At 41.4% G+C, this 14,174-nt stretch overlaps 1 pseudogene; it reads left to right on the forward strand.

The window, feature by feature from the left end:
* The first annotated feature begins 610 nt into the window (after window positions 1–610).
* LOC123786613 (G2/mitotic-specific cyclin-B2-like) lies at window positions 611–12,978 on the forward strand (annotated as a pseudogene).
* The last annotated feature ends 1,196 nt before the right edge of the window (window positions 12,979–14,174 follow it).

Genomic DNA, 14,174 nt, shown 5'->3' on the forward strand with positions numbered 1-14,174 from the left:
GCACCTTTTATTTTCCTACTAGTATTCCACTTACAGATCACATTTTTAAGGTCTAATTTCCCAAGTACGGTCTTTGGAAAAGTCCAGCACTCTGCGACTTTATACCTAAAGGTCCATATTCAAAATAGTAATAAACAAACAATGAGCTTGTTCTGTATATATACTTAAATATGAGAGATTAATCACCTGAGCTTATTTTTAGAACAGTTGACCATCTTTTCAAGTCTTTCCAAAGGAATGTGTGGTGAATGTCTCAGAAATAAACTCATATTTAAGAACAAGAGCACAGAAGTCACAGGAAAAATTCTGAAGATAGGAGTTTTAAAGAACTAAATTAAAAAATTAAAAATTAGTATGATTTTGGGTGCAGGTTACAAAGCCACGAAAACCATCATGAATAAAAATGCTATTTTGCCGTTCTTAGTCTATCTAGTACAATGTTTAAAGCTGAGTTTTTAATAACTCTAAATATGCCATTAAGATACTCTTTCATTGTGTTATATCTTTTTAAGTTAATATGCATGTTTTAATTAAAATAAGCTGTAGAACTGGCATTTTATAACTAAGCTACAGCAAGAGTATTTGGTTTTTCCCATGCCATTAGGGGGCGATGTCCCCCAGGGCACTGCCGGCCAAGTAACCCCAGGGAGACTCCAGGCTCAGAATTGTGGCCTCTGCCACATACCCTCAATAAAGCAATTCTCTTATCTTTGGCCTCATCTCATTCTGTTTCACAAGTTGAATAGAGATAAACCTGGTCAATGTTTACACCAGAGGTCAAGGAGGTCTCAGGAGTTGCTTGAAGTCACTGAAGATGGAATTGGGAGTGAGATCCCTTCTCCCCTTGAAGCAAAAGGATGAGGGGCAGGGGAAGCATGGCACCAAACCAGGTGACCTGATTGGGTTTTGTGAGCACTAAACACACACACGCACACACGCGCGCGAGCACACACACACACACACACACACAATCATACAGTATATATAGCTCAGAACACCAAAATACTGTTCAATCCACTAAAACAAACGTCAACGAACAACTGAAATCTACTGCTTCTGTGAAACCAGTACAGATGGAAGTGTTGGCTCCAAAGCGTCTTTCTTCCCCTCCGGCGGACATCTCCATGAAGGAGGAGAACCTCGACCAAGTCTTCTCTGATGCCTTGCTCTGGGCAGTGATCGTGGGAACCGGGAGAACCCTCAGGTCCTCAGCGACCACGTCAAGGCTGTCTACCAGCTAGATCTAAGGTCTCTAAGGCAGTCCATAAATCCACACTTCTTACGGAAGAGTGATACACTGACACATGCGGCCATCCTGGCGGACCGGCTGGTGCAAGTCCACTCCAAGTTTAGGCTGCTGCAGGAGAGCTGTACATGGGCATTGCCATCGTGGACCCATTTTTACAGGTTGAGCTAGCTTCTTGTAAGAAACTTCAACTGGTTGGAATTATTGCTCTGCTCTTGGCTTCCAAATATGAGATGTTTTCTCCAAATATTGAAGACTTCTTTTACTTCACTGATGATGCTTATACCAGTTCCCAAATCTGAGAAATGGAAACACAGATTTTGAAAGAACTAAAATTTGAGTTAGGTGAATGTTTGCCTCTACATTTTAGTGTGTGTGTGTGTAATCAATTTGGATTTCTGCCCATTTGTTGTCATTACATCACACACACATGTCATTTAAAATGAGGTCTATTTGAGTTTGGAATTTTCAGTTCTCCTACTCTGGCAAAATTCCAAATTATGTAATTATATGTTCCCTGTTCTAGCTCCTTCTTTCCCATTAATTCAAGATAAAATGGTGGTCTTCACTTGTCTTATGTAGCTATCCGCCCCTGGTTACATTAGACAGTAGCATTAACTCATGGATTCCATTTAAATTTACCCATTGGTGCCCCTAGGAGATACACACCAGAGAAACACTCATCAACATAATCCTTAATTTTCACAGGCCAATTTACAGGCCTTGGGTTCAGCCCTTTAATCCCCCTGGAGCTTCCTTTCCTGACAGTCCCCACCCTACTCTTGGTATTCTAGAAATAGCAGATGTCTTGGAGCTCTTCGCAGTGCATGGGTTCGTGCTGTCCCTCCTTCTTTTCTGCCTCCTTCCATATTTTCTTTGCCTGAATCACTCCTACTTTTCTTTCAATCCCAAGTGAAGCATCTTCTCATCAGGGCCACTGCACTCACCCACCTGACCAACTTGAGTTGACTCTTTTCTAGAGGTGACATTATACTAGAATCAAAGTATGTTTATTTCTTTTTTTTTTTAATTTAGTTATTTAAAGTGTGGGAGTGGCAGAGGGTGAGGGAAAGAGAGAATCTCAAGCAGACTCCGCACTGAATAGGGAGCCCAATGCAGGGCCCAGCCTCACAACCCAGAGATCATGACCTGAGCTGAAATCAAGAGTCAGACGCTTAACTGACTGAGGTGCCCAGGTGCCCCGAAATGTGTTTATTTCTATTTCCACACAAGCCGGTAAGCACTTGCAGAATAAGTACAAAGATAAGTCTTTCTCAAATCGGATCCCAAGTTCTAGTTCACAGTGACGTCGGTTGCATTGAACTCAGTTAATGCCGGGGAGGAAAATCAGATTGTGGGAATGGGCTAACATGGTTCCAGAGAATCCTGAAGTTAGTCAGCATGAAAGAAAGAGGAAATATTGAGTTAGGCAAAAGAGAATTGAGTTAGTTGAAGAGAATTATTTGTATGGAAAGGCAATAGGGAACATCCGGGGCTGACACTCAACAATGAGTTAAAACAGCATATTTCCATCTTTGGAAAAGGGCAAAAAGCTAATGGAAATGAATCAGTAAGGTTATTTTAGTCTACGCATATTGTCTGAGTTGTATTTGTATCTCCCGTGCATGACTCTCCATCCCTTCCACCCCCTAGCTTGCTAAACTCATGACTGCCTGGCAGCAGTGCTGCAGTGAGCACATGAACAATAGCCACGTACTGAGGCTTAGTATATTTCCAGATAAAGCAAAACGAAAAGCTATATATTTTATCTCACAGCGTAAAACTGTCCACATAATGTATTAAATATAAGGTACAAACAATACTGCACTGATGTTCATATCAATATTGTATAACGATTCTTACTTCTCAGAATTGACAACGTTATATTCACTGCACTGCAAGGGAGAGAGAACGGGGAAAGAAAAGTTAGGTGGATAAGTACTGAAATATCGAGTAGTCACGGTAAGTGCTAGAAATGTTTGCAGCAAGCAGCAAGTATTTTTCAAGCCTCATATCATGATTGCAAAATAAATTCCTGAGCTTTCCTGAAAAACTACCCAACACTGACTTAAACCACAGTACCCACCTGTTGTTCTCTGTTTTTAACCAGATAATCAACAAACCGGTGATGTTGGCTGTAGAGGTGTTTGCATTAAAACACATGAACAAAAAAACAAAACAAAACAGTAATATCATTTATTTTTTTTAAATTTTTAAAGATTTTATTTATTTATTTTAGAGAGAGCACAGGAGGGAGGGGCAGAGGGAGAGAGGGTCCCAAGCAGACCCCACACTGAGCAGAGAGCCCCACGCAGGGCTCTAACTCAGGACCCTGAGATCAGGAACCAACAGTCGGATGTTTCACTGACTGCACCACCCGGGGGCCCCTCATTAATTTTATATATACGATTTATACATATCATTATTTATTATACTTACAATTTTTACAACTCTGTGACATAAGCTGTGTTGGTTTAGCTGTACAGGTGTGAGAGTTGTGTCCCAGGACCAGGACATACCACCCATCTACGCTCATGCTGATATTGGAGCACAATTGTTCTGACCCCAAATACCAATGGTGCAAGCATATAGGCATCTTGGATAATCCTAGATGCAAAGTGAAGTCATACATTAGCCGGTGACGTCGTGCCTCCTGTTCACGGTCAGTATTCTCCTGCCATCAGTCACCACTGGGGTTGTACTGTTTTTGTGCTGATTAATATCACCTCCTGGGATCCGAACAGACGGAATCGCCACAGAGACTCAGGGCGCGTGTGCATGGAGTCAGCTTGAGGAATGAGAGTGACAGCCTGACGCTTTGGGGCAGGGAAGGGACAAACAAACAATGCCTGGAAAGCTTTGTTCTACTCCTGATACCGCTGCCAACCAGCTATCCAATCTGAGAGACGTCACTTAGCCTTAATCTTGTCATTGCGGAATGCAAGACACGGGCACGGTTTTTATATTCACTTCCAGCTTTCCAATTATTCAAGCTTATGTTTGTCAACAATCTGAAGGATCAAATTTAAAAAGTGATTTTAGAATTGAGAGGCCACAGTCTGCATCTTGACTCAGCTCTTATTAGCGATGAGACTTTGGACAAGTTATGTAATCTTTTCAAGCATCTGTCTGCTCACCTAGCAAGTTAGTAATAACGATTTTATGAACTTACCAACAGGATTTGAGTTAGAACAGAGTCTACTGAGCAGCCTGTCTATGGCTGTTATCGTGGTTGTTGTTAATTGCTTATTTGATCCAATTGTTTATCGAAAGAGCTGACTGCTACCCCTGGGGGGGCGGGGTCCCAATTCTCTCATTCTAACTCTTTCTCATCTATGCAGGGACTTAGAATTCATAACACTGAGCTGGCTTTCTGATTTATCCCTGCAGCAATTTAACAATCATAGGCAGGACCAGCCTCTAGTGTTGTCAAAAATCAACCTGCTTATAATCGCACAAAATTAGCTGTATCTCTGAGACAAAAAGCTGTTTTAACTGACAGAATCACTTTGAAAGTGCAAGTGCCTTGACTTTCTAGTTCAGCTTTCAATAGAAACAGTGAATGGGAACAGGCTGGGTATGTGGGGAGAGGGAATGCAAGCCCAGAGAAAAGGAAGGAGTACAGGCATCAGAGAAAGGAGCAGGAAGAAAGGTGGGCTTCCAGAGCTTCTCTTGTCCTTAGTAGAGCTCTATTTCTTCCTGTCTCTCTTGGCTCTGTGGACCCATGATTCAGGAAGAGGTAGAAGGGGATCAGCTTTGAAGACTGGGCTCCCGAGTTCCTGTGATAATTGTAGGAACCTTGACTTCGGATGGAACTCTTAACTGCTAGGACAGGTAGGCTCTTCTGGTAAGATTGGGGTCATCTCTGAGCTGCTTATCTGAAAAGTTTCACATGGGGCTCAAACAAGAAGAGAAATATGGAAATGTTTTGTAGGTAGAACTCATTATGCAATGGGGAGCAGTCATTTGCAATAATTTTACATTCTGTACTCTTTGCCAACTTTCTCTATTATCCAGTTTCTTCCAATACTACCACTTATTTTATGGGCCATAAGATTAGATTTAATTATCATTAGAATCAGGTGTATTTCTTATGTAAAATTAATAACATTGTATGGCAATGCAAATGTATGCAAATACCATGCAAATGAAAAGCCAGTGCATGATATTGCGCTCCCTCTAGAATACAGAAAACCAGGCCTGGATCCTCTTACAGGAGTAAACATAAGCTTGAGCATACACCTTTTATGGCATCATGAATCATATGCAATATTACAACAGTTGTAAGCCAAATTTCCAGTAAATAAAAATGAATTATGAGGCACATACACTTTTAATTCGAGAAGCTGTTCTAGGGTTTGTGATACCTGTGATTACTCCAGCAATTACGGGGTGAGGCGTGATTCCCATTTCCTTTAAGGAGTGTGAGAATGAGGACGGGGTTCAGGGCAGAATGGGTGTCCGAAATAAAGACTGAAAGTATTCAGGTGTAAGGACACGGGCTTTCAGGTAAGGTCTCCAAGGTGGTTTTATTTGTATTTATTTACACTTTGCATAAGCATGGTCTGAGGTGCTGGCTGGATGCTAACAGTGCTTGCTGTACTTAGTATTCCGTAATTAATCACCCTGGCTGTGTTTATGTATTCACTAGAGGTTTAATGGTTGCTTAATATGCACAAAATGGAACGCTAAATACAAAGAGAAGGTCTTTGCTCTCCTGAAGTTCTTGGATAACTGGGGAGATAAGACAAGAGCAAGATTCATTAGAATTCACGGCAGAAGACCAGGGGAGGTTCGAGAAGCGTTTAGGGAGGTGATATGTTGGCTCGTGGTGTTGAAAGATAAATAGAATTTATAACCTTGATATATGTTTAGGATTTTGTCAGAACCTCTGTTCAGAAAGAATTAATTTTCAGATTAATTTGATATCAAGGGGCCTTCATGAAATTTCTGTGAGCCTGGCTTTCTTTTTAAAAAGATGTTTTATAATCCAATACGCTTCATGAGTTGTTTCTATGTGGTCTCTAAGTATTCCATTTATTAGGCAAATAATTTCTAATTCCTATTATGTGTCAGGCACTAGGTACCAGGTGCTGGGAATATAAAGTTAACAAAGTAGGGTCATTCCTGGCCTTCATGAAGCATTTATATTGGTTGGGGAGATAGATAGTGAGTAATGGAATAGAGGATGACAGTGATTGTGAGTGCGATGGGAGAAGTGGAAGAGCCTGTTGTGTGCCTTGCATGGCAAGGCTTACTGTATGACTGACATACTCGTTAGGAGGGCACCAAATAAAGCGGAAAGAGGGATGGTCTGGGATGCAAAGTGGACAGTGAGGGCAGAGAATAATAATCAAAGGACAGGATGCCCAGAGGCGCTGACAGGTGCCTGGTCACAGTGATAGTTTTGCAGACCCGGGGGCTTTGCACAGTAGGAGTGTTTTAAAGAGTTATTCGTTTGTTGTTGTTGTTGTTGTTGTTGTTGCTTTAGAGACACAGTGTGTGCGGGAGTGGGGAGAAGGAGGGGCAGAGGGGAGAGAGAATCTCTCTCTCCACTGAGCGTGGAGCCTGATGTTGGGCATCGACTTCATGACCTGAGACCACGACCTGAGCCGAAACCAAGAGTCCGATGCCTAACTGACTGAGCCCCCTGTTCTAAAGAGTTTTACATAAACCTATAGTATGATCGGTTTTACTTTTTTTTTTTTTTTTTAGAATCCCTCTGGCTTCTGTGAGAAGAAAGTATTCGAAAGAGGCGAGAGTGTTTGTGAGGAGAAAGGCTGGGACGTTCGACCATATGCCCGAGGGAAGGATATAACGGTTCAGACTAAAGCAGCCCTAGAGGTTGGGTACATGGACACGCATGGGGGACACGGAAGGGCATTGGCTGTACTTGGGGGAGGTCCAAGGGGGTTAACGGACCCGAAAACCTGAAGGGTCATTTCCGATACTTTGTCACAAACAGGTGACTAGGAATGCTCGTCATAGAAAGAGTGCCGCCAGAGAAGGAATGTACTTTCTGATGTGCTGAAATTAACTGTGGTTTATCCAAGTGGTGATATTACAGATCACTGGGTAGATATGTTTGGAACTTGGAACAAAGTTCTAGAAATAACATATAAATGTGATAATCTTAGACTTATCAGTAATAATCACTAGTTAGCGATCAGTGAAAGACAGTAGAGGGGAGGGGATCATTGTGAGTACTGCAAGGTGAGGAGTGGGCATGGGACAGAATTTTGATGGACGTGGCGGTCAGGTCAGGTGTAAAAAGAGATGCCTACAAAATTCACAGTAGAATCAGCACAGTAGAGGAAAGAGAGGAACTTAGGAGAAGCCCCAAAATAGGAATGAGACAAACCATACAGGGACAGTGTTGTTCAAGAAGCAAGCGGTCTCCAAGAAGAAGCAAGAGAAGCTGTCTCCTAACTCGGTCTGCTCAGTTTCCCCATTTTCTGCCCAAAATGGAACAAAAGAAAAGCAGAAGAAACACCCCATCACACAAGAACAGGTGAGTAAACCTCAGAACTCCGGATGACGAGATGGGTGGCTTTGGGCAAATGCCCTAGCCACTCAGAACCTCAGGTCCACCACTGCGTAATGAGGACACACATTCGTTTCCACAGAACATTTGGTTTACTAAGTATAATATATGGAAAGTTCGGGGCAAAATTGAAGTTAACCTTCCCTGACTCAAAACTCTCCTTTCTCCCCCCACTCTTACTCCCAACAAAACCATACAGACTCGGGTGGGGGGTGGCGCCTGGGTGGCTCAGTAGGCTAAGCAACCAACTCTTGATTTCAGCTCAGCTCACGACCTTAGGGTGCTGAGATTTAACCCCACGTCGGACTCTGTGCTGGGTGTGGAGCCTGTTTAAGATTTCCTCTCTCCTCCCTCTACCCCTTCCCCAACCCATGTGCACATGCGTGCTCTCTCTGTCTCTCAAAAAAAAAAAAAAAAAACAAAACAAAACAAAAAAACGAAAAACAACAGACTTGGGCTTTCATTTCTTCTTTTCTCCAACTCAAGAAAATGTTCCAATATCTTGGAATACACTGATTGCAATAACTTCTCTCTCCTGTGTAAGCACATAAGCACACACACTCAGATACAAACTTACAGAAGCCTCAAATTGGAAAATGGAGACACTCTACCAGCCTGAGAGCAAGTGCTTTGTAGCTTAGTGCTATCCAATTTTAAACTAAAAGCCAAAGAATAAGCAAAACAAAAAATATAGGCACTGGATTTGTAATTTTTTTAATTACTAGGGATAAAGAGGAAATCAAAAGAGGAGAATATCTAGAAAGAAACAAACACTGAATAAAAAAAAAAAAAATGAACCTGGTGTCTTTGTATCTAACCAAAGGGATACTAAAAATGGAACCAAACAGCCAGGCTGGAGGGGAAAAAAAACAAAACCCCACAGCAAAAGAGGAGAGCTGTGCCAGTCCTGGGAACTGCTGCCAAGTGTCTCTGGCTCTCTCTAGGCACCTGCTGATGAACTTCGGAGCCACTGGAAGTCAGACATGGCATTAACTCTTTGGCCGAGGGATGTGTGTCATTGCACATCCAGAGCTCTGCAGGCCAGGTCCCATCAGTTACTCTGTCTTGTCTCTGAGTGCCGCAGACCACAGTGCTGGCCATCTCCTGGAGTCAGGGTCACCCAGAGAAGTGCTCCTGCCCCCTGCAGTGGGTAGGGAGCAGGGGACAGAGGGGGATTTGACACTTTCAGCCACTGAGATTTTCCCCTGCTTGTTACCTCAGGCCCCTTATCCTGAGGGACAGGCCAGCCAAATGCAAAATAAGGGAAAACACTAAAGATAACAGCAGAATTAGTAAAACAGAATCCTGTGCCACAGGAAAAGAGGAATAAATCTAAGACCTTTGATAAATTTCTGAATTATTAAATTAAAAAAACTGAGCAAGAATACACCCATAAGAAATTTTAGCAACAAAGAAGGGGTATAACCTCAATTCTAGAGGAGAAAACTTTTTGACTTTTATGAATGTTATACATTATATAAATTTCTATGTTAATAAGTTTGCAAATGTACTAAAAAATATTTTTTTCTAGGAAAATGTAAGTGAAAAGAATTCTATAAAAAAGTACCTGGTTCACATGTTTTAGGAGTTTATATGTTCTTCAAGGAATACATACTTTCTGAAGCATTTCAAGTTTCAAAGCATAGCAAAAGATCGATATTTTTAATAGACTGATGACCTAGATATCTGCCTATACCTGCACGAATGCAAATACACACACACACACACACACACACACACACACACACACACTTTCAAGGTTACAAGGATACTCCAATACTGAGAGAATTTAATGCATATTTCCTAATTAATGTGTATAATTCATCTAAGTAATAGATTAGAAGTGGAAATCCATCCACTCTTTTTGAGTGGCAAAAAACCTAATTTTAAAATGTAAAATATTTTCCTGATTAAAGGAGATGTCAGTAAATTCATTATGGAAGAGAAATGTCTTAATATGATAAATGGAGTATATCTAACACTGGTTTTTTAAGTATTCTAATTAATGCAGAGCGCAGTGGAATTCCTATTAAAATCAGGGACAAAACAATCAGCCCCATTATCACTGTTAATAATTCAACATTGTTCTTGAAGTTCCAGCCAAGGCATCAGGCAAGAAATGTAAATACCTCATATAAACAACGGGGAGATTACCGCTACTCTCAAAAGGCTTAACCATCAGAATAGAAAGTTTAGTAGTCTCAAATGAGAATTTGTTCAATTTTTTAAAAATTCATAAAACCGAAATAATGACACCCAAATTTCATCTGTTTAAGATCAGATGTGTTACATGAATTGCTTCTAGGGCAGAAAATTACATTGGGTTACCGTCCACTAAAAGTAAGCTAACAAAAACCACACAAAGACATGTTTACTAATTATACTTTATTATACAAATAATAAAATATGATTTAATAAAAATATTAGGCTTTTGTCAATATATACCGTTACACATAGCGAGCTCTTCACAAGAGCCCATCATAATTTATGTCCATACAGCTTTTTCTGTTCAAGACTTCAAGATATGTTGGAAAGTTGTGGTCTCTTTGATTCAGGTATTTTGTAAGAGTCGCCGTTACTCTCCACGCATACTGGCTAAAGTTGTTTGCAAACTTTCACAGGAGATAAAAGCCAAGTCCTTTGCTATTTCCAAGCAGGGTGCCCCCAGCAGCTTGTCTGATCCTCAGCATTGTTTCCTCGCAGTAACTGAGCAACGACCCCCTCTCTCCAGCACCACCACCTCCTCCCAGTTTGGGTAACTGCTGCCCTTGCTGAATATAGAACAATAAGCTTAGATGGCATAGCAAGACTGACTCTTGCCTATTTTATTTCTATTCCTGAAGCTAAGTATGAGCTTTTGACTCGCTAGAGATCTCTAACGTAAATAAATATTTTTCAACTCTTTGAAACCCTTTATTGAATTTATTATTGCTAAGGTGTTGGGTGTCGTCATCCAGACCACAAGAATTCCTGTTCAGCGGCTCGCTATGAGTTCAGGATCAAAAACATCTAAATTGATTGACTTGTTTGCTCCAATCACATGGAGAGTTAATTCATGTAATTGCTGTACTTTGTCTTGGCTTTGGCTGCTAGGGAACTTGAACTCCATCTAGCACAAAATGGTACGCTAGGCACATTTCTGGGCTGGGTTTACCCTGGCTGCAAGTTACTCTACCCCTCGGTTCCCTGACACTCTTCCAACTCCACTGTTCATTGTCTCTCGCTGAGATTTCTTAGTGCACGCCCCCGTACCTTATGTTTCCAGTGAACTAAGCAGTATGCATATGGAAATATTGCCTACATTTTGGCATCACGTACTATTTTTTTATTGTCTCCCTGTTGTCCTCCCTCTTCATTCTCAACCGTTTCTATCCATCTTTTGCCAGTGTGTCTATCATTTCCCCCATCAGAATATTTCGATCATAGCAGTAGCTGCAGTGAAGCCGTGAACAGCCCCGCTCTGGGAAGGTGGCAGGTGTATTCCCACCATGGATGCCGAGGCTTCTCACCAACAGCATGGTCACATGCCTGAAGAAAAGCAAAAAAGAGAATTTTCAGGAAGACCAAACGCAGATCAGTCCATTGGGACCAAGTACCCGTAGGATCTTGTGAACTGCTAATTGCTTTAAATACCACTGTTGAAAGTGGTCCAGGGACGGTGAGTCCGTACCAGGTCTTATTAGCTGAATCAATATCTGTGCCTTAAAAATTGGCAAGAACGCGAAGACCTTGAAGCTTCTTTTGTTACAAGGAAACCAAAATGGAATATTAAATATTTAAAAAGTAGGTCAGACTTAATAAATGCATTTTCAAGTAATCCAGCCTTTAAATTAAGCCACGGTGTGGAATAGATGGATTTGAAATGACACCCCAACAGCCCCACCAGCCCACATCGGTCGGTGCTCCTGTTATGTCAAGATCCTATTTACACAGAAACAGCTTAATGCAAATTTACATCCAAAAAGCCACAATAAGGACCCAGAAAATTAAACACCTAATTCTCAGTAGAGGCAAACGTGCCGGCAGGGCAGAGACGATGCCAAGACTTGGTGTCATGAAGTCTGGGAGGCACAGTGACAAGGAAAAGAGGTTGTGACAAACACACACACATTGCCACCGAGATGTCAGAATTCCCGTCTTGCTTCCACCACACGATGACAGGATTTTCCCCACTGCGTTGAGAATGATGTTTTCCAGCGCCTGCTGACAGGCTCTGGGAATGGGGTGATTTTAATGAAATACACCCTGGGCTCTGCAATCTTTCAATGCACGAGCTAGGTGGCTGTATATTATAACCTTTTCTCTGTCACTGATTTGGGGACGGTGCTGCTGGCCTGGTTCCATGACGATCATCTTCCTGGGGAAGATGGGCGGGTCAGAACTGTCAGCATCTGTCTCTATTTGAGGCAAAGACCAGAGGACTTGGCTGATGCTTGTCTCCTGAATAAAGCAGTAATGAACAAGGCACAGATCAGCGCTCTATTTAAACTCCATCAATCTGCTCCCGGTGCTTTGCAGTGAGACTGCTTTGCTGGGTGGGAGGGCAATCTGGATTGAGCCCCAACTCCCCTCAATTGTTTTAACCCTGCTCAGCACAGGTACCTACGAAAAGCACAAGATTCATCCAATGAGAAACAACTCTGGAGATCCATTAGCTTACACTTTCTGACTTCTCGGTGCACCTTACATCACCGAGGGAGTTATCCTAATCCTGGCTTAGAGAACATCCGTGATGAGGGCCCACCCAGACCGGCAGAATCTGCATCACTACTGGGAGCCCAGGCATCCTGTCACAAAATGCATCCCAGGCACCTCTAATGTTTATCCACAGGGCGACCATTTTAATCCCAGTCTCTGCCAGATATGTGGACAAGCTTAAACACGCTTTACAAGAACTTGTCTACTCCGTAAAAATTCTATTACCTGATACCTCCTACTGCAAAAGGTGGCCTATTTCAATTTCAGAAAACTCCAATTTTTCTAAAGCAATTCCTTCTATTAAAAAAAAAATGCTCCCTTGCCACTTTCACCTTTGGGAACCACAGAGGATACATTTTTATCCCTTTCTATATTTGAAGGTAAAATTGTCATTATTATGACTCCATTATGTTTCTTTCCACAGACATCTCCGTGTCCTCCTTCTGGTTTCAGGCTGTGCGTCCGCACCAACGGACGCATCACCAATTGAAATGAATACATAAAGTGAGAAAAGTCCTTTGGTTTGATGGTAAAATGTTCTTGGTTACATTTGAGAATAGTATTTCAAAAGGTAGTCCATACAGGAGAAAAGTCTTAGAAAAACCCTCACAAGCAGCAAGGTCTAACTTCCACAGAAGTATTCCTATGCAAGGCTGTTTGAACTAAGAAGTTCTCGTACTATCTGAGCGAGGCCACTTAAAATGCTTTGGCCCTCAACCACAACGAATTCGTTTATCTTACAAGTTAATTATCCCTGTCTTCACAAACGCTTGCAAACTGTGGATGCATTGGGAAAACACAGAGATGCATGATCTTTCCCTTGTATTCGTGTGCTCTTTTAAGCTCAAGCGTATTAAAAATTCTAATATCAATAATGTTCAGTCTTATTTGCATTCACTGTCTCCCCCGCATGTTTAATTTTGATTTTAAAACATTATAGACATTATTTTTTAAATAGCTTCACCTTGAGGAAGCTGTAATAAAACATAAAGTGAGGGAGAAAGTTCTTGATTTGAATTGCAATGCGTCTTTCCTTTAACTGTATGATAACAGGAATATTATATGGTTTAAAGACAAAACTTGACTTGTGTTCAGAGTTTAATTACTTACCTTTAGTCCTCAAATCACCTCATTTAATCCTAAAATATTTCTGTAAATAGGCACAATTATTATTATCACATCATTTTACAGATGTGACTACAGTGTCCGAGAGGATAAAAAAATAAGCCATCCAATAAATTGTGCACCTGTATTGATTTTAACTATTTTACCCCCAAATTGATCAATCTTTCCACATTTTCACATCAGTCAAGAAAATGTACACACTTCTATTCTTTTTTTTTTTTTTTTTTTTTTTGGTACACGTTTCTGATAGGAAAGCTATCCCTCCTCCCAAACTCTCAATCTTTCCCATATATGCATTCCAAAATTGAAGAAAAGGAAGAAGTAATTACCATATCACCACAGTCAGAGCAAAGGGGAATATTTACGTGAAATGTGTCTTTACTGAAATTCCTGAAAGCTGGGTCTGCATTGGTCCCCTGCTAGACTTTGCTTTCTCTCAATATACACATTCAATTTCCTATACTAGGTCACTGATGTGCAATGACTTGTAAGAGAAACAGAGGGTAACTATCTACACAGCATGGAACCTCCAGTCAGATTGCAGAGGGACGCACTGTCTGC

This window comes from Ursus americanus, chromosome 7 (genome assembly GCF_024610735.1).
Source record: "Ursus americanus isolate L20-20 chromosome 7, mUrsAme1.1.p, whole genome shotgun sequence".
Lineage (NCBI taxonomy): Eukaryota > Metazoa > Chordata > Mammalia > Carnivora > Ursidae > Ursus > Ursus americanus.